Source organism: Arvicola amphibius, chromosome 14 (assembly GCF_903992535.2).
Source record: "Arvicola amphibius chromosome 14, mArvAmp1.2, whole genome shotgun sequence".
NCBI lineage: Eukaryota > Metazoa > Chordata > Mammalia > Rodentia > Cricetidae > Arvicola > Arvicola amphibius.
The window spans coordinates 28,111,317-28,131,449 of NC_052060.1; the positions used below are offsets into that span (position 1 = coordinate 28,111,317).

General features: G+C 36.0%; 1 protein-coding gene across 1 annotated transcript in view; it reads left to right on the forward strand.

Moving 5' to 3' along the window:
- The window catches only part of Dpyd (dihydropyrimidine dehydrogenase), a 780,348-nt gene that overhangs the window by 230,826 nt on the left and 529,389 nt on the right, over positions 1-20,133 (forward strand). The gene's annotated exons all lie outside the window — the stretch shown is intronic.

Below are 20,133 nucleotides of genomic sequence, written 5' to 3' on the forward strand. Positions count from 1 at the left end.
TGACAGAATTAGCAGAGGATGGATATAATAATATTAAAAGTATTGTACATATCTATGAAATTCACAGAGAATAAATTAAAAATAGTAAATGTAAAAAAGATGAAAAATATCTTAATTGAGTATCTTGTTAGCATTTGTTACACTACCTTACCATGCAACAGTAGTGTCTGCCTATCCCCAGAAGGGTTTTTATAAGAGCAAAAGTATAAATACTTACCTTAATTTGTCCAGCTACCTTATTCCAATAAAGAACCTTACTGTTGCTAACATAGTGCTCTTAAAACTCTATATTCTAAGAGTTGTCAGAAATCCTATGATATTTTATTGTTGCCTGTTACTTTATTTATACACCAGTAGCCACTCCACTGTTATACTTGTGGACATGGGTATAATTATTTCTCAGGTCCTAGTGTTCATTTATTTAAATATGCATCTTTAAAAAACGTAATTGTTTGATCACAATGGCTTATTTCCTGCAGCATTATTATACTATTCTCTATAGAAGCTGCACCATTTTACCTCTACCCATAATGGATTAGTTCTAATTTCTCTACATAATTATCAATGTATTTTTATTTTTTCAGAGTGCCATTCTAATGAGTATTAAATAGTGTAAATTATATTTATTTTGTTATTACATCATGTGTATTTAACTACAGAAACACAGTGATGTGATTTTACACACATGTGATTATATATACATATATACTAAATATATATACTAAATGTAAAATTGTCAAGTTGTATTAGCAAATAAAGCTATCTCCCAGATAGATTTATTGGCTTGTGCCTTTTGTGATTATATAAAGTCTTTCTTTTGATTATAAGTCACAGATAAGAGAGAAGGCTAAATTGATTCATCCAGAGGATCAGTATGGAAAAAGCAATGCTACAGGGGAATATTATGAAACAGATGTTACATTGCTTCTACCTTTCTACAATTCCCTCCAATATTCTCTATTAAGTGAAAAGACAGCAAATATTTCATGTTGTTTTTAACATATGTCGCTATCAGTGAAGTCTTTGCAGTATAAAAACAAATGTAGAATATATACAAGAAGGTAATTCTGTGCATTAGTAAAACAAAACTTAGAAATATCCATAAGGGCAAAAATGCATCTACAAAATAAAATCATAAAATAAGTAAATGAGAATTGAAATTATTGATTTGAATAACTTCCTGGGCACATATCAGAAACACTATTATTTTCAGTTTTACTTTTATCATCAGTTTTGATAAGAAACAAGTAACACAGACAAATGTGTGTGCATGTGTATATGTGCATAAACACACACACACACACACACACACACACACACACACACGATGTTCTTTGTGTCTAGGCTACGACCTGAGCTTTAAAACCTTCTCAAATTTTTAACTTTTCTTGTTCTTGATCTCAATTCCTCTTCACAGATTCAAATAATTAGCTTCTTCCTCCTCTTTACTCTTTTGTTTGTTTGAGAATTTGATGCATGACAATAACGTGCTTGGACCAAATCCACCCATCACTCTGTCCTCCATAACTCTTACTACCTCCTACCTCTTTGCCTTCCCAATTTCATGTACTCCTTTTTCAAACTCACTGAATCCATTTAGTCGTTCCATTATGTGCATAGTTTTAGGGCCACCAGCTGCAACATGGCTAGCCTCTCAGGGGCCAAATCAAAAAACATTGACTCTAAACATTATTAAACTAGTCAATAATCTGTCATGGGAGAAGAGAGGCTGACAAAGTTCTACCCAAGCTGAGTAGCTAGGGCAGGCAATTACCATATTGGCCAGAAAGTTACAAAGGCTCTCCAGACTATAGTGCTTTCACTATTCATACCTCTAGACATGAAATATGAATTATTTTATAGTATATCTCATACTTTTATATGATTATTAATAATCTCAATATATAAGACAAAGTCTATTGATTGTCAAAATGTATATTAGAGTCTATATAAAATCTTTGTTGCTGGTAAATTAATGATAACTAAATACATTTGATTATGACATAAAAACAAAATGGGATGGGAATAGGATTTGTATTTTTTCGTAGGTGTAATATGATAGGCAATAATACACATCTATAAAACATGTGTACGTTCAAAATCTTTACCCCTTCTTTGAAAAACATTTATGTAAAGGCTGATTTATCTTTGTTCTGTTTGCCCTTTTTTATTTCTCAAAATAACTACCCAAGAACAGAGTGGAATAAAAATAAGAAAGCTCAAGATACTAGAAAAAAGTTGTTTTGACTGTTTATTATATAAATATAGTATATAGTAAAAGTTATTAATTGCTACAATAGTAAAGTATTAGACTCTTGTGTGAGTGTTTCTCTTCTCTGTTATTGACTATACAGATATTTGGTTAATGTAGTTCTCTAGTATATGCTGAATTAATGTTTCATTTGATTCTTTAGAAGAAAATCAATCTAATGTGTTTTGCTAGTTATAACAACCAGAATTTCTTTCAGAACATTCTAGGTGATATTACATGATAACACAAAGCTTAGGAAATACTATTATTGTCATTACTTCTACTGTAAAGATTCCTATTGGAAGGATAAAGACAGAGGCATGCTAGACTTTTGGAGGTAAATAGAACTCACATTTCTCTATTATCATCATTTTTCAGATTATAGTTGGTTTTTTTTCTCAGAAATGGAAACTTCATGTGTATGAAGTAAAAAAGAGGAAAATTCATGAAGGCAACATATTCTTAAGCTTATTTTAACTTTATGACATTATTTCTGTTGAGAGACGTTCATCAGGCTCTGACATGAAGTCAATACATTATCTTAAAGCACATAGATTTAAAGAGCATGAACATGTGGGCACATAACATTTGCTCCTGACCCTGTAAAGTTGTGGCCATCTCATAATGCAAATGTATGAAGTATTGATTCCAAGTTTTTGAAAATCTTGCTACTATCCACACTGCATGAGCCTAGAAACTCCAATGTGTCTCAAGATTATCTGTGTGGCTGCTGTACAAAGTCACACTCGTGCTTCTACTATATAGTGACACATATTATTAACACTAAAAAATGAATACTGGAAGTACATTAAAGGAAAGATTAGTTCAAAGCAGTCCTATGTCCAACATACAGAGATCTCTGGTACATTATCTGAAGTCCATTGATCAGACATGAGCCTAAAGCTCATCTGGTTACAGCAACTATCACCCCAAAACAACTCAATGCCCACAGCTCTCCTCAGTAGGTGGCCTATCCCAATGTTCTGACACCTCCTGGGAGTCTCCATTAAAGTTTTGACTCATGTATACAACTGCACAAATATGTCCACAAGAAGTTTAACTCAGAGAATCCGAGACTGTTACACACTGACCAACCTCAACAGCTTTCTTGACCCTTACTTAGTTCAAGCCTCAATGATAGTACAATACATATGTTCTCAATGCTTATGAACCATAGCAGCCTAAATGATCTCAGATTTTATTGACAGCTTGAGTTGTAGCCTGAATCACTTGGACCTTGATTCTGGGGCTTTGGAGTCTCTTCATATTTGAACATGAAAAATAAAAACTTCCTTAAGCTATGAGTTTTCTATCAGGCAAACCTAAGGGATCTTTTCATGTGCTCTCTTTCTAAATAAGTGCTTCTGTAGTTTTACTGGATCCTTCTAGAGACAGGCTCTTTTTTCTTAGGGAAAAGCATATGATTTCTCTTTAATGGCACATTTGTTTTAACAATGAAAGCCACCCCATTTATACTTATTCTCTCCAAGGTTTGACTAGTTTAAACTCCTTTTCTCATTTGTATAGCTTTAAAGAGCTTTGACACACTTTTTATACTTGCACTGTAAACCTGGTCCCATGCAGTGAGAAGTGACCATGCCATAGCCTAGATGCTATGGTATCCTGAAGCTTCTGTCACTGATTGAATTAACCTATTACTCAAATCCAACTTTGCTCGTGTTTCAAGATACAAACTATAATGAAAGAAATGGCCATAATGCAACATGAATAACCTATAGCTCAAACCATAAAAGAATCCTTGTCCTCTCCTGACATCTCATAAACATAGTTTTTGCATATTTTTCTCAGAATGCTTGTTTTCAGAATTACCACCAGAATGGTTGTAAAGCTATAACTACAAAGCTCTGGAATTCCTAACATTACCAGTTCCAAACAGTTCTACATTCCATCCACTGCCCAGCTGCAGAGGACTAAGCAGTACATAGCTGTATTTATTTTATTGGAGATTCTACTTCTGGTACTTAATTTATATCTTTATTTTAAATTTAAATATTTTATTTAATATTTAGTATTTAAATTATTTAATATTTATTTTAAATATTTCTTGATTTTTCTTGTTACTGTGACCAAATACTTTACAGAAGCAACAATTTATTTCTGCCCAGAGTTTGAAAGAGTATGATTGTCTATCATGGTTGGTTTGTTCCAGCAGCTAGAAACCATTCTTGGTGGCAGAAATCCCTGAACAACTTACAGCAGTGAAATGGTCTAGAGAATATGGAGAGTTTGGGCTAGAAGCGGGCTACTGGCCCTTGCCTGGTAACTCATCTAATATGGCTTGCCCTTTCCTCCTAATATTTCAAAACATCCCAAATCAGCAGTACCAACTGAGGACCCATGAACAATTGTCACATTTCACATTTAAACCATAGCAACATATAACAGAATCAGATTTTGCAGTCTTTACCTAACCTAGCAGAAGTTCAATATCAAGTTTATTTCTTTTTCATTGTTTATTATAATTCACTGTTTATTATAAGAGAAAAGGGATTTTGATTGCACTATGTAGATAATTGACAAAAGGACAGATATTGGGATATTTTATATTGTGGTTATTGCAATAATTAAGACTAGAAAAAAATGACTATTTGAAAGTAATATATAAATTTATATGATATATAGTATTATATATAATAAATTATATATATATAATGGGCAAGTCTTGGTACTATATTAGATATTGTTAGATAATGATAAATAAGAAGTAGCATGCAGTATTAATAGGTAAGGTCTAGATACAAGCTGACTATGTATTTTACACTTCTTTTGACCTACAGTATGGATAGTGATCATGATTTATAAACTGAATCAAATATATTAACATTATGAGATACTTTCTGACTTCTTATTTGGTATTCCCATGGCACTTTGGGATTATGAACCAATAAGTCCTTGGGTATACTTTATTTGTTTAGGAAAGAAGATAAGAAATGTGTATAGAAGAGGTTGCTCTGGTTCCAGTAGGTATAGGCTCTAGAAAAAGACCCTCAAAATCCCCAAACCAATAAATCTTAAACCTGGTCTGATTTAGTCAATATCCTACCCACTATGGCTCTTGGGAGTAATAGCAATAACATGCATTATCTTTTCTCCAAAGTTGTCATGTGCTAGCCTTTTAAAAATGGCAGTCAAAAGCATCACATTGTAGAACTTTCATGAAACCATGGACTTGATGAAATTATGTATTGGGTCTTCATATTTACCCTAGGAGGAGTGAGACTACCACAGCCTGGTGAAACTGCCTGAATGATGACTCCATATGTCATTCAAACACGTTGCATTGAGCATGATTGAAATGCATGCCAGGGGTTATTAGGTCAACAAGACTGACACATAGTTTTAGTTTTAAATTTTGTTGTTACTGCAATCTTTTATACCAGATCACCAGTATTATTTATATTAAATTTCTCCTTATTATCAGAGGAGCCTTTACATAATAACAGAGAAAAATCATATTATCATGCATTATTATAGTATATTTTAGTGTCATGTGGTTGGTGTGCAGAGCTTATATGGTTGCATGAAACTGACCAGGTTATCATTATTGAAGTCTTTATTTCAGACATCTGACATGCATGAAAACATACATACTTTAAGAGAAATTCTGTGTTATAGATTCATGTAAGAATTCATAAATTTGGAAAAATCTTTTACTTAAAAATATTACGTAAACATCTTTAAGAGCAACTTTCTTAATGGGTAACATATATTTTATAACATTACTATCGTCTAAAATGAGATTGGAATGTACTGTTTTATCATTTATCAATACAGTCCTGAAAAGGAGCCATCAACATATGAAGCAGGCTTTTTCCGGTAGGGACTTATTCTGTAGAGTTTGTTTATACTTTTATACCTTCTCTGCTTAGCAAAATATTAAGCTAATGAATATTTTAAAAGTATATCTTGCAGCTGTTAGAAAGAGTGACCTCTAAAAATTAAGTTTTTTTTTTTTTTCAGGCACATTTTGTATGGTCTATCAGAAGATAGGCATTCTGCATTTTGAAACATAAAATTGGTCTCAGAGTTTAAATAAGCCTCCATAGTGCAGAATAACTGACCACATATTTTATACTGCTCTGGTTCATTGGTTAATAGAATAAAAAGAGGGAGAGTTGCACCGGGGTTCTAATCCCTGCTTCTATTTGCCTTATTATACAAACATAACATTTTGAAAAGTTTTAAGTGTTGTTACACTGGACTCTTCTCTTTCCCAACATTGTAACATTTAGGAATTTATCAGTACACATAGCATAAGTAAATTACAACCATACACGGAGAGAGAGAGAGAGAGAGAGAGAGAGAGAGAGAGAGAGAGAGACAGAGACAGAGACAGAGACACAAAGACAGAGACACACAGAGAGAAACAGAGAGACAGAGAGAAACAAGCTTAGTTTTTTTCAAAGAACTGCTTCCCTGAAATGCTAAACGTCTTCTGTTAGAACTGAAAATCATAGACACTTTCCTTATCAAATTTGTTTTCAGAGGAAGGAAGTTTCGCATGGACAATAAGATGCTAAGGGGATTTGGGAATCCTACGGGAATTCTTAGCTTTTTTAGCTTATTTCTAGCCATTCAGCCCAATGCAGACAAGGGAGATCACAATGAACATTTAAATGAGGGTTTGCTGGCCTCCACTGTGAATCTTAATATCTCCTTGCGCCTTTATGTCTCCTGCTCCTTTCTTTCAAAAATTATAATTTTTGAAATTATAATTTAATCATAATATTTCTTCTGTCCCTTTCCTGTCTCTAAGTACTTTCTTTTAATCCATTCTTCTTCAAATTCATGGCCTCTTTTCTTAAGTATTTATTGTTCTTGCATGCACATATGTATGTACATATATGTATATGTGTATTCCTCAACATATACACATGTTCAGTCTGTATATTTTTACTTGTATGTATGATTTCAGGGCTAACCATATGAAAATGGATAATCAATAGACATGTTTTTTCCTGGGGAAGACCTCTCCTCCTGTATTCATGAGTACAAAAAAAATAAAATAAAATCTTGCATGAGTTTGTTTTAGATATTTATAATTTCTCTAGGTTAGAAAAAGATTTATGATTACCAAATACTGTTGATTGTCTGTTTATCCATTCATTTGTTTCTGAGGGAGAGTTTTATGCTGTAGCCTGGAGTGGCTTGGAACCATCCAAACAGCCAAAAATGCTTCATACCATGACAGTCCTTTGGTGTCAGGCTCCCAAATACTAAAAGTACAGATATGTGCCACTGCACAGGAAATATTTTGTAATACTACACACACACACACACACACACACACACACACACACACATATATATATATATATATATTTCTAGATCTAATTTATGGAATATCCTCTGTGTGAATTTTTTGAAAGAACATCAAAAGCTCTGTCAGTAACATGGTCAACTTGAGAAAAAGGAGGCTACCTCAGGCAGTACACTTACTGCTTTAGGAAGTTTTTGTTGCAAAAAGTTTTACCTATTTTTGTATCTATTATACCATAAAATGTCAAATTGGCATTTCTCTTCAGTGCCTGAGCTTTTTGCCTACATTCATTCAGTAACAATTCCATATCCTCATTAGCTCTTGTTCAAACTTCACTACAAACCCCATGAACTTCACTATCTATGACCTTTAAAATACAGAAGAAAGTACCCTAGACTGTGCATATATTTTTATTTCAGTCCACTGTGTTTCCTCAGAAACCAAGAGCTGTGTCTCTTTCCACACCCCTTAGTATTTGATATAGCAGTTATGGTAGAAAGAAAAGGGGATATGCAATTGAAGGGTGAAGAAAAGCTGAAAGGTGGTCATTATTTCTCTCAGTGTATGTTTTACTAGGGAAATTTGAACATATTCTGTGGTTAGGTAAAGAAGTAAGCAGGAAACCATAGTATGAGATGCTGGTTAATGTGGGAAGAATAAAAGGAAATTTAAGAGGTGGAGTCAGGCATTGACTTCTGCAACTTGTAAAGAAATCTTCTCCTCATTGATAGAATTAATTTGCTGAAGATAGAAAATGATGTAAAATTGCAACCTGCTACTCAAGTGACTATATTATGCTTTTTTTTGACAGATGGGGCAGAGACAGAGGTGGGGGACTGAGATGTGGAGGGGGAGGGAGAAAACAGTAAAGAGGGAGGGAGAGACTGAGACTCTACAGGAGGTTCATAGGAAAAAAATCAAATTTATACACAAAGCATACAGAAATACAGACTGGAATATTACATTTATCTTAGTCCAAGTTTACATGTGTGGTAGACCTTAGCTCCCGTTTGCATTTATGGAGTGGAAAGAAGCAAAGAATAAAATAAAGATGTTTGTTAAAACAGAGGCAGTAAATATAGATATTCTTATTTTCAGTTTGATTTTTTTATTTATAATTAAAGGACAGGACCAGATGTGTAGGACAATGGTACAAGGGCTTGCCCATCACCCTAACAATGCATAAACCAGCCAAACAAAGAAAAAACAAAAGTCTTTAGAATGAAATAGAAGTATTAGTGCTTCTTACAATAAAAATTGTGATTATTTACTGAATGGATGCTCCAGGAATATAAATAAGGCCAACTCATAAGGCTGGCTTGAGCCAGTTTCTTTTAGCAAAGCTTTTCTCTGGTTTTAATTAGTTGGCTTGAAAAAGATTTAATTTTATCCAGCCATTAAATAGCCCCATTTGGTAAATTATTATATCAAGCTATTATTTGCTAAAATACAAGAACAGTAGCATTTTAACAAATTATCAGTGTTAAAGGAACAACTTACATTTTGCTTATGTCTAATGATAGCATCAGGCACAAGTCCATTAGAGTATATTACTATCAGAGGAGCTGCAGGGTCTTTTATACATGTAAAAATTAAAGACAAATTAATCCTTACTCATATTGTGTTATCAAAGCTTCGTAGACTAAGCTTATTTGAAAATCGGTTGACCATGTGTACATTCAGTACTTATGCATAATGAGCTAGAAATGGAGGAGATGAGGTTGAATGGGGAGGAAGGCAAAGCAGAGCGGGGAAATATGTATAAAGTTTAATAGGAACTTCTAGATGAGCTCAGGCAATAAAGTGCTTGCCACACAGCATAAAGACCAGAATTCAATGCCAAAACTCATATAAAAATTAAAGTGGCCATAATCCCTGAACTGAAGAAGCAGACAGGAGGATCCCTGAGGCTCTCCAGCCAACCATCCTAATCTTATTTGTGAGCTTCAAATCCCAGTGAGAGATCCGGTCTCATAAACCAAAGTGGACCTTGTCTGAGGAAGGACATCTGACATTTTTAACCTCTTTTCTTCACATGCAGACACACAATTTTGCCTCCATACACTTATATACACTTACATGCACAATCAAACATGTTAAGATATATATATGCACACAAACACACATACACACACACACACAAACCGTTCAATAAAGAACAACATAATTTAGTGTTTATTCAAAATTCCTTTAGTTCTTTTTCTGTGTATAATTTTACATAGTCTAGGGAGTCTGCATACCACTTCATAATTGAAAAAAATTAGGCGAGTTGAAAATTTTACTTGCTGCTTGGAGGAATGAGGTAATTAATTTTAAGCTAAGCCTTTAGGCCCAAAATTTCATCATAGAAAAAAAAACAAGTTCTAATTTCTGCCAAAGACTTAATTAGCCATATGCTGAAGAATACCATTCACGCTACATGTGTGGGAATAATTCACAATTGTGGACAGACATGATTGGCAATTTTCAACTGTAACTATCTAGATTAGCAGTTCTCAGCCTATGAGTCCTGACCCCTTTGGGATCACAGATATCAGATATCCTGATCAGATATTTATATTATGATTCATAACATTAGGTAAATTAAAGTTATGAAGTAGCAATGAAAATATTGTTTTGGGTGGGGTCCCTACCACAGGAGGAGCTTTATTAAAGGGCCGCAACATTAGGATTTTTGAGAGCCATTACCCAAGATCAACGTTGAAAATCAAAAAAGTTTCCATCGCTAAATATGTGGGAAAGGCTTCATATCAGTTCATTTTCACAAAATGTACTTTGTAACATAAAAAATTATCATTACAAACCTTCCTTCAAATTTGAGGAAACTTTAGCTATTGGCTGTTAAAATGTCAGTTATGGGGAAAACATTTTCCTCAGCTTCCAGAAGGTAAAGGCTGCACTAGGTTCAAAGTGACCCAATCCTAACTCTGTGACCATATATGTAGTCATGGGCGAATAATTTCCCCATGATGTGGATGTTTAATATTAATGAGACTTTAATAGTGAAATGGACCATTGAAATATCCCAGGGATTCTTCAAAGATGCTGGTGCCTTTCATGAATTGAAAGGTGATCTAGACATAGTAGAGAAAGTGAAGCAGAAAGGGATGCCAGACTGAAGGAAGAAGTTGAATGAACTGGGTTGTAAAGGCTTGGTGGTATGCTGTGACTGTGGATCAGCTCTCACTATCATTGCCATTGTTACCTACAGAGTCCAGTGGCACATAGGTCATAGGGATTGTCTAGCATGCCGTACAGGTGGAACGTGTACACCATTAAATAAGGAAAATCATCAAAAGGTTTTAAGCTCTTTGGGCTTATGAGTGACAAGATTGGACTCGTGGAGATGCGGATGCTGTGGGAGGGTGGAATGTGGTCCAGGTAAAAAATAATTAGGCTGCTGAACTGGGCAAGCAAATTAATTCATTAATATTTAGCTCTAAATGCTTGAGAATTTTTTCCTTGTAATTTCATGCCAAGAACTTTAATAAGAACTTGGGAAAATAAATGAGCATTTAATATGTAGTCATTTTGAATTATATACTTTTAAATTCCAGTGACTTTGGGATTTTAAAAGTGTAGTAATGTCTAAGTACATGGAATTAAATAAATTATTATTATAAACGCAAGTCAAAATCACCACTTTCAAACAAATAAAACAATGTTTCCCCAGAATTGGCATTTTTGAATGATAAGCTGATCAGCATTTGAAAATTACATGAGATTATTTCTATAATGAGTTTCAAAACATTTTGTCACATTCATTTCCCTGAATATTCAAAATCGTTAGGAAATGTATACTTAGAAATGTAGAGAAGATTAATTTACAGAGCTAAAAGTAAACATAATGACTAATTTAAGTGCTTAATAGAGCATTAGCAAGAACAGAATTCTGGGAATACCCCCCAAAAATATTTTTTATTGTGTTTATCAGCCTTGAAATGAAGTAAGTGAGTTTTTTAGCACACATTCAACCTACTTAGTTAGTCCTGGGTTCTCTTTTCCAAGGTCTTAATGTGCTCAACTGCTTTCCAGTTTGTGAAATTTTGGTATCATTTCTCTGTATTTATTCTAATTTCCCCACTTGGGCCTTGTGGCAGTAAATATTCTCTTGTTTTCTTTTCTATGACAGTATTGAAAATTTTCTATGAAAATGTAGGGACATGCTTGGTTCTCATTTCCAGTATTAAAATGGAAGCATATTAAACTAAGTTTTAAAATAATCACCAAGAGTTAATATACCAATGTAATATTTTACTATTTTAGAATATTTCAATTTCTTTTTTCAAATAGCTATTTAGATATAAAGATTTTTTTCAGTTAAGGAATTTCTTTGGTTTATAGTCTAAATTCCACATCAGCTTTGTCCACATGCTCTACAGCCACACTCTCTAGAGAACTCCTTCCAAACTTATGAATTGTATTTCTACTCATTCTATTGTTTTTGTTTTTGTAGAATATTGGGTACCATGAGAAAGGAAAAGAGTCATAAACTACAGATGGTAATGTGATTCATTATTACAACCATGTGTGGCTCCCCAGTATTGATCATGGCTAGACAATGAACTTCAGATTTTACTGAGATCTGATGCTTATTTGACTCCATAATTATGTTTTCAACTCATGCCCACACTTCTATATTTAAATGTTTACTTATTTAACAGAGGACAATATATTATACTTGAAATTAAATGCATGATTTTTTTCCTAGCAAGCTTAAACTTACAGTGTATTCTAAAACCCATCTAAAACCTATCATTAACAGTATCTTTTTCATAACCATGTGAGAGAACAAGTACAACAAATAGAACAGGAATGAAAAGAGAGACATTGGGCCCTCATGAGAAGATAAAAAGAAAATAAAAGAAAAGATAAAAAGCATCAGTAATAGAAAGAAAAAAGTGAAATTCATAGTGCATAGGCATTCTCTTCCTAGAGTAATGTGTTGTTTTCAGGGAACAAAATATACTAATCTGATGTGGTAAGATTTCTCTGATGGTGTAATTGCTTATCACAAGCCTGAAAACCTGCGCTCAATCTAATCTACTCTCTCTCTCTCTCTCTCTCTCTCTCTCTCTCTCTCTCTCTCTCTCTTTCTCTCTCTATCTCTCTCTCTCACACACACACACTCTCTCTCTCTCTCTCACACTCTCTCTCTCTCTTCCTCCTTCTTTCTCTCTTCCTCCTTCTGTGTCCCTTCCTCTCTTTCACACACATTTTCTCTCACACTCTCTCTCCCTCTCTCTCTTACACATACACCCTTTCTTTCTCTCTTACTCTCTGTCTCTCACACACACATGCATGCAAAACAAGCAATTTAAATTTCTTCTCTAAAACAAAAATGGAGAATAGTGATGTTATCTAGATGACAATCATGTGGGCTGAGTTTTGAATCTGGTGAATGAGAGTTTGCTAGACAGAAAATGTGAAATTAGTTTATTAGAGGCAGTGGAGATAGTGACCATCATCACAGATATTTGAAAGAACCAAACAATTCTGAAAATTAAGACAGCTTCCGTGACATTTACCTCAGTTACATTTTCAGGCTATAAAATATAAGTGACACTAGATAGGGCCTGAGGACAGGAGGGACATTATCATGGTAATATGTGTGAGGCTAAGAGGTTGGTGGAGTTTGGAATCATCCCAGAGGCCATGAAAGGCCTATGAGTTTATTGATTGATGTCGTCATGGTTCTCCTTTAATTACCTGTTCTTCAGTATCATCAAACAATTGGAGAAACACTCCTTGTCTATCCTCAATCAGTGTTTGGTAGGTTTAGTTAAGAACTCTATTTCAATACTCATGTAGCTTTCTTTCTTTCTTTCTTTCTTTCTTTCTTTCTTTCTTTCTTTTTTTTTTTTTTTCGAGACAGGGTTTCTCTGCAGCTTTAGAGCCTGTCGTGGAGCTAGCTCTTTTTTTTTTTTCTCATGGTTTATTTTTTTTATATTTAAAAATTTCCATCTCCTTCCCTCCTCCTCCCCCCTCCCTCCCCTCCTCCTCCCCCTTCCCTCCCCTCCTTCTCCCCCTTCCCTCCCCTCCCCTCCACCCATACCTCCCCTCCCGCCCTCTCAAGGCCAAGGAGCCATCAGGGTTCCCCACTCTATGCTAAGACCAAGGTCCTCCCAACTCCCCCCAGGTCCAGGAAGGTGATCGACCAAGCTGAGAAGGCTCCCACAGAGCCCGTCCATGCAGAAGAATCAGAGCCCAGAGCCATTGTCCTTTGCTTCTCAGTCAGCCCCCGCTGTTGGCCACATTCAGAGAGACGGGTTTGGTCGCATGATCCATCAGTCCCATTCCAACTGGAGTTGGTGATCTCCCTTTAGTTCTGTCCCACCGTCTCCATGAGTGAACGCACCCCTCTCGTTCCTGACTTTCTCCCTCATGTTCTCGCTCCTTCTGCTCCTCATCAGGACCTTGGGAGCTCAGTCCAGTGCTCCAATGTGGGGCTCAGTCACCTTCCCCATCTGTCGCCAGATGGAGGTTCCCTCACGGTCCTGACTTTCTTTCTCATGTTCTCTCTCCTTCTGCTCCTCATCAGGACCTTGGGAGCTCAGTCCGGTGCTCCAATGTGGGGCTCTGTCATTTTCTTCATCTATCGTCAGGTGGAGGTTCTATGGTGATATGCAAGAAATTCATCAGTATGACTATAGGAACTGGCCTTTTCAGGCTCCCTCTCCTCAGCTGCCCAAGGAACTAACTGGGGGCGTCTCCCTGGAAACCTGGGAACCCCTCTAGGGTCAAGTCTCTTGACAACCCTCAGGTAGCTCCTTAAATTAAGATATATGCTTCCCTGCTCCCATATCCACCCTTCCTATATCCCAAGCACCCCATTCCTCCGAGCTCCCCCCGTTCTCCCCTTCACACTTTTCTCTCCCCATCTTCCCTTGGCCCAGTCTTGCCCATCCCTCAAGTTCCCAATTTTGCCTGGCGATCGTGTCTACTTCCAATATCCAGGAGGATTACTATATCTTTTTTTGGGAGTTCACCTTCTTATTATCTTCTCAAGGATCCCAAATTTATAGGCTCGATGTCCTTTAATTATGGCTAGAAACCGATTATGAGTGAGTACATCCCATGTTCATCTTTTTGGGTCTGGGTTACCTCACTCAGAATAGTGTTTTCTATTTCTATCCATTTGCCTGCAAAATTCAAGATGTCATTGTTTTTTACCGCTGAGTAGTATTCTAGCATGTATATATTCCACAGTTTCTTCATCCATTCTTCCACTGAAGGGCATCTAGGTTGTTTCCAGGATCTGGCTATTACAATAGACCAGGCTGGTCTAGAACTCACAGAGATCCGCCTGCCTCTGCCTCCCGAGTGCTGGGATTAATGGCGTGCGCCACCACCGCCCGGCTTTCATGTAGCTTTCTTACTGACTTTGAATATTTCATATTTTGATATGCCTAATTCCCTTGGAAGAATTCGTGTGATTTTTGTTATACAATTTAAGGAAGAGAGCTATATTATATCATAAGAGTAGCATTTTTGCTGTAAGTTAATGGAGGGGTTGTTTAATAAATATTCACTAAAGGTATTTCTTCGTAGTGATGAGACAATTATTTATGAAGCATCCATTTGTGCTCAGTTGTTTGTCAATATCCTTTGCCATCATCGTCAGGGCTGATTTTCGTTGAATATTCCCTTTGAGATGAGAGTTCTTGGCAATAAAGGATGAACAAGTTGAGACCACTTTCAGCTGTTTTATTTTGCAATGCGAACAGGAATGTGTCTGCGGAAAGTTTCTCTTGTAGTATCTGTATGGTACTGGACTATTCCAAAGGCAGTAAAGAAACCCTATTTATGTCCGTTACCTTAGGTTAAAAGATGTTTGCTGGGTAAGTCAGGTGACTTACTGTTTACGTAAACATTTGGAATTCCTTTCAGTACAGAAATACCCATATTCTATAATATATTCCTTTACAGAAGAAAAAAGTTGAGAAAGATTTTACAGTTGACTCTAACATTGCTCCATTTTCATTGTGTGTGCTTAAAACTTACAGCGGGTAAGTAAATTGCACTTCATTATCCTTTGAAATGATTTTTAATACCATAAACTAAATTTAAAACACACACACACATGCACACACACACACACACACACACACACATACACACACACCTTCACGTGTGTTCTAGAAGTCCAAGGTGTAGATATAGTCACAGAATTAGTTTACATTATGCATTAATTATTATGAACCTAATTTTAAATGGATATTATGACCACATTTATTTGGCATTTTAGAGATCTAGTTTGATTTCACTCAGGACAAAGCAATAAGGAATTAAAAAAATATAGTACCATTTATAATTGTTTTTCTGCAAAGCCCATTAGACTGCTGGAGGTTTCATATTTCTAAAATGCTAGCAGTCAGTATTGCGGGGTCAGGGCCAAACAGTGAGTGAAAGTCAGCCCACAAAATGAAGTGTCTTTTCTGTTTAACACTGGGCACCCGTAGAAACTGATAATGTTTGATTAATGAACGGCAGCCTTGCGGCAGCAAAAACATCTGCAAGAAGTGATTTATTATTTCAAAGGTATCGGGAACCGTGCGGTATCTTGCCGATTTAAGTATGTGTGCCTGAATAAAATAAATGAGATGCAACATGTGAAAAATGAAAACACATTACTTGCAAAGGACGTGTCACAAGCAGGGTATTTTTGTTCAAGTACACTTTGTCATGGGGACTTTTAATGCTGTTCTGAATACAAATCATTTAGCTGCTTCATAAAATCCCCTCAGTTGGAATTCTTGCATCTATCATAGAAGACACAAATGAGGGTTAAACTTAATGTGCTGTAACATTCCTTAAATGTTCAAATTTTGTGTCATATACCACTATTAAAACTGCACATATGTTTTATGTATAAAGATGAATTCATTGTAGCTACTTAAAACAACAGTGCCTGAGTAGAAAAGGGTTTGAGGTCTTAATTGAACACTCGTCATCATATACTCAGAGATAAAGCTTTCCCTGCAACCATTATGGTCTGGCATTTAAATAATTTATCATTTTGTGATTGAATACAGTTGAGTTGGGTGACATGTTATATGATAAATAATGGAATTTAATTTGTAACAATAGTATGGTATTTTAAGTATTACTATTCAAGATTGTATGTGTGCTGTGGATTATTTTTGTTGTTTAGGTAAAATTCATACCTTATCTATTAATGTAATTACATTATACATCTCATATACTAGATAATCATATCTATGATTCTTTCAATGTACCAGAATCCTAATAATGATTATATTAGAAATGACAAACAATATACAAATTAAGCTGGAGCAAGATGGCAGAAATATTATACTGTAGGGATTACTAATCCCTTCTTTTTTAGTTTCTAAGCTGTACCTGCTAATTTAACCAGCCCCTAAAAGAAAATTTTATGAAGTTGGTTGCTGTAGCTATGAGTCTGCCACTCTTTAGAACAATTATGAAAATTAATCACCATCATAAGCAAAGTAAATTCTATAAAGGGAGAGTTATCTTTTAATTATGAAACTATATAATTGCCTATGCAATTGTAAATTAGAAACTCAATTAGGATAAGTTTTATGCATGCCTTTTAACCATTGCAGACTTAGGACAGAGAATAAGTAAATCCTCATTAAATGTTTTGTTGTATGGTTGAATAAGTTAAACATTTAGAAAAGAGATAGAATTCATAATTAAAGTCACTCAGCTAGCAGTCTTGGGGAACTATGCCATACCAGATCATGGGTTATATATGGTAATGAAATGGCCAAGAGAATAGACATAGTCCCTTGTGAACTCTGATGCTGCTAGGTTGGTGGTATACATACTAAATACAGTCAGATCAGAAAAGGAAACACACTAAAAAGTGATTTAAAAACTAGAAGTCTAAATGTCGTGGCCTTGAGGCTACCTTTCAAGGGCTCCTGTCTGAGTGAAGATAAGGATCCTTTAATCTGGGTTTGGAGGGAACAAGAAGACAAAATGGCAGAGGCAGGAGGTGCTAGTGAGGTTTGGAAGCAAAATGACTATCAGCATTCTAAAGAAGACTCTCAGTCAGCCCCCATTGTCAGCCACATTCAGAGAGTCCGGTTTGATCACATGGTTGTTCAGTCCCAGTTCAGCTGGCCTTGTTGAGCTTCCACTAGATAAGTCACACTGTCTCAGTGGATGGACGCACCCCTAGCCGTCCTGACTTCCTTGCTCATCTTTTCCCTCCTTCTGCTCTTCATCTGGACCTTGGGAGCTCAGTCCAGTGCTCCAATGATAATGGCACTGGGACTTGATTCTACTGCATGTACAGGCTTTTTGGAATCTTAGTCTGTTTGGATGCACATCTTCCTAGACCTGGATGGAGGGTGGAGGGCCTTGTACTTCCCACAGGGCAGGGAACCCTGCCTTCTCTTAGGACTGGAGAGGGAAGTGGGAGAGGAGTGGAGGGGAGTGGGAGGAAAATGGGAGGAGGTGGAAATTTTTAATAAATAAAAAATAATAAAATAAAACTTGAATATGAAAAAAAAGAAGACTCAGATTCTGGGACTGAAACAGGGAAGGGGAAAACCTTGGAAGAACCATTAACACAGGTACTCACTACGAACCCGAGGTGATGGCACAGGCTGGGTACTACTCTTGACATCAGATCTCTTCTGGTTTGATGACACAACCTTTGCCTGTCCTCCCATTTATCTTTTCCCAGGACGGTAACGAAAATGAGAGCTCTTTCGTCACTACTTTTGGGAGCCTTCTACTCCCAGTTTTTAATAATGTATTTGTGTGTGTGTGTGTGTGTGTGTGTGTGTGTGTGGTGTGCACCTGTTCACATGTGCATGTATCTGGAAGTCAGAAAACAATTTGGAAGAGACAGTTCTCCCCTTCTGCCACATGAGTACTGGATTCAAGCCACCCAACTTAACTGGTTGAGCCATCTGACCCACCCTACACCCACTTCTTATATTTAATGTTGAATTATTATTTAAAATAAACATGCTTGTTTGACAATAAGACTATTTCAATGATATTTAAATTCTATAGCAACCTCAATTTTTTTTTTTTTTTTTTTTTTTTTTGGTTTTTCGAGACAGGGTTTCCCTGTAGTTTCTAGAGCCTGTCCTGGAACTAGCTCTTGTAGACCAGGCTGGCCTCGAACTCACAGAGATCCGCCTGCCTCTGCCTCCCGAGTGCTGGGATTAAAGGCGTGCGCCACCACCGCCCGGCTGCAACCTCAAAATTTTAATTTCCCTTGCCGTCTCCCAATAGTGGTATAGGATTAACAGCAATTTGTGCAGATTTGAATTTATTTATTGTTACTTTTAGCCACAAAATTAATCAAACATAGAAAAATGATTATATTTTAAACAACTTATTCATATGGAAAGTCAAACTAGAACAAGAAATGGAAAGGAGATTTACTTGGTAACAGATTCATACAAAAAATTTCTACAACCGCTGTATTTTCTAAAATTTCCAGCCACACTGTCAGGAATATTTCCTGCACCTCTTGGGTTAGTAGATAGCTCCAGTTTTTAAGTGGAAAAAGGACTGGTCATCTTGAGAACTTCTTACAGAGCAAAATGTCTTCGTTAAATAGAGTTCTTAGTGGGGCTGTTTGCACCTCCAGGCAGAATAATTATAGTACCAATTAATTAAAGACTAAAAATTACTTCCTCAATTAAGATGGAATATGTAGGCAAACATAACATAAACCTACATTTAAGAGTTTCCAAGAACTCCTTGCGCAGGTGTCAAATATTAATATAGCCTAACATCCTGCACATCAAAGCACATACAGAGATTTGTTCTTCCTAATTACATAGATACTGCATATGTAAAACAAAATTAAGATCTGGGGCATAGTAATAAGGAATCTAATGAGATATTAGAATAAATATAGGACACTTCTTTCTGGTTGTGTCTTTGTAACTATGGGTAAGGTTTACCATTTCCTGTTCCAACACATAAAGTTCCTCATAAAATGATAAAAAGAAATAGATCATTTTATCCATTCTCCCTCAAACTGAGTGTGATTTTTGATCCATCTGTTATAAGCAGATTCCATGTCTTTATTTGTAACTTTATTTGAAATAATTCAGCTTCTGCAGCAGGCAGAATGATTGTAGGAGCCAGGGTGGTCAAGGACACCAGGAGCACACAGCCCACAGAATCAACTAAGTAGGGCTTTTAATGGCTCACAGAGACTGAATCAACTAAGGAGCCTGCACGGGTCTGCATCAGGTCCTTTGCATACATGCTATGGTTGTTTATCTTAGAGTTTTTTGAGAGTTGTAACAGTGAGAGTAGGGTTGTTTCTGACTCTTCTGTCTACTCATGGGACCATTTCCCTCCTCCTACTGACTCTTGCAGCCTTGACATGAGAGTTTGTGCCTAGTCTTATTGCATCTTATGTTGCCTTGTTCAGTTATATCCCCTGGAGGTATCCTCTTGCTGAAGGGAAACATCAGTGGATCAGGGGAACAGGGGAGTTGGAATATGGTCTGGGAGGAGGGGAAGGAAGAGAGACTATGGTCAGGATGTATTGTATGAGAAAAGAATTAATCAAAATTAATAAAGAAAATTTAACCCAACCTATTATACCTTAAGATTATTTTGCCTTATTTTT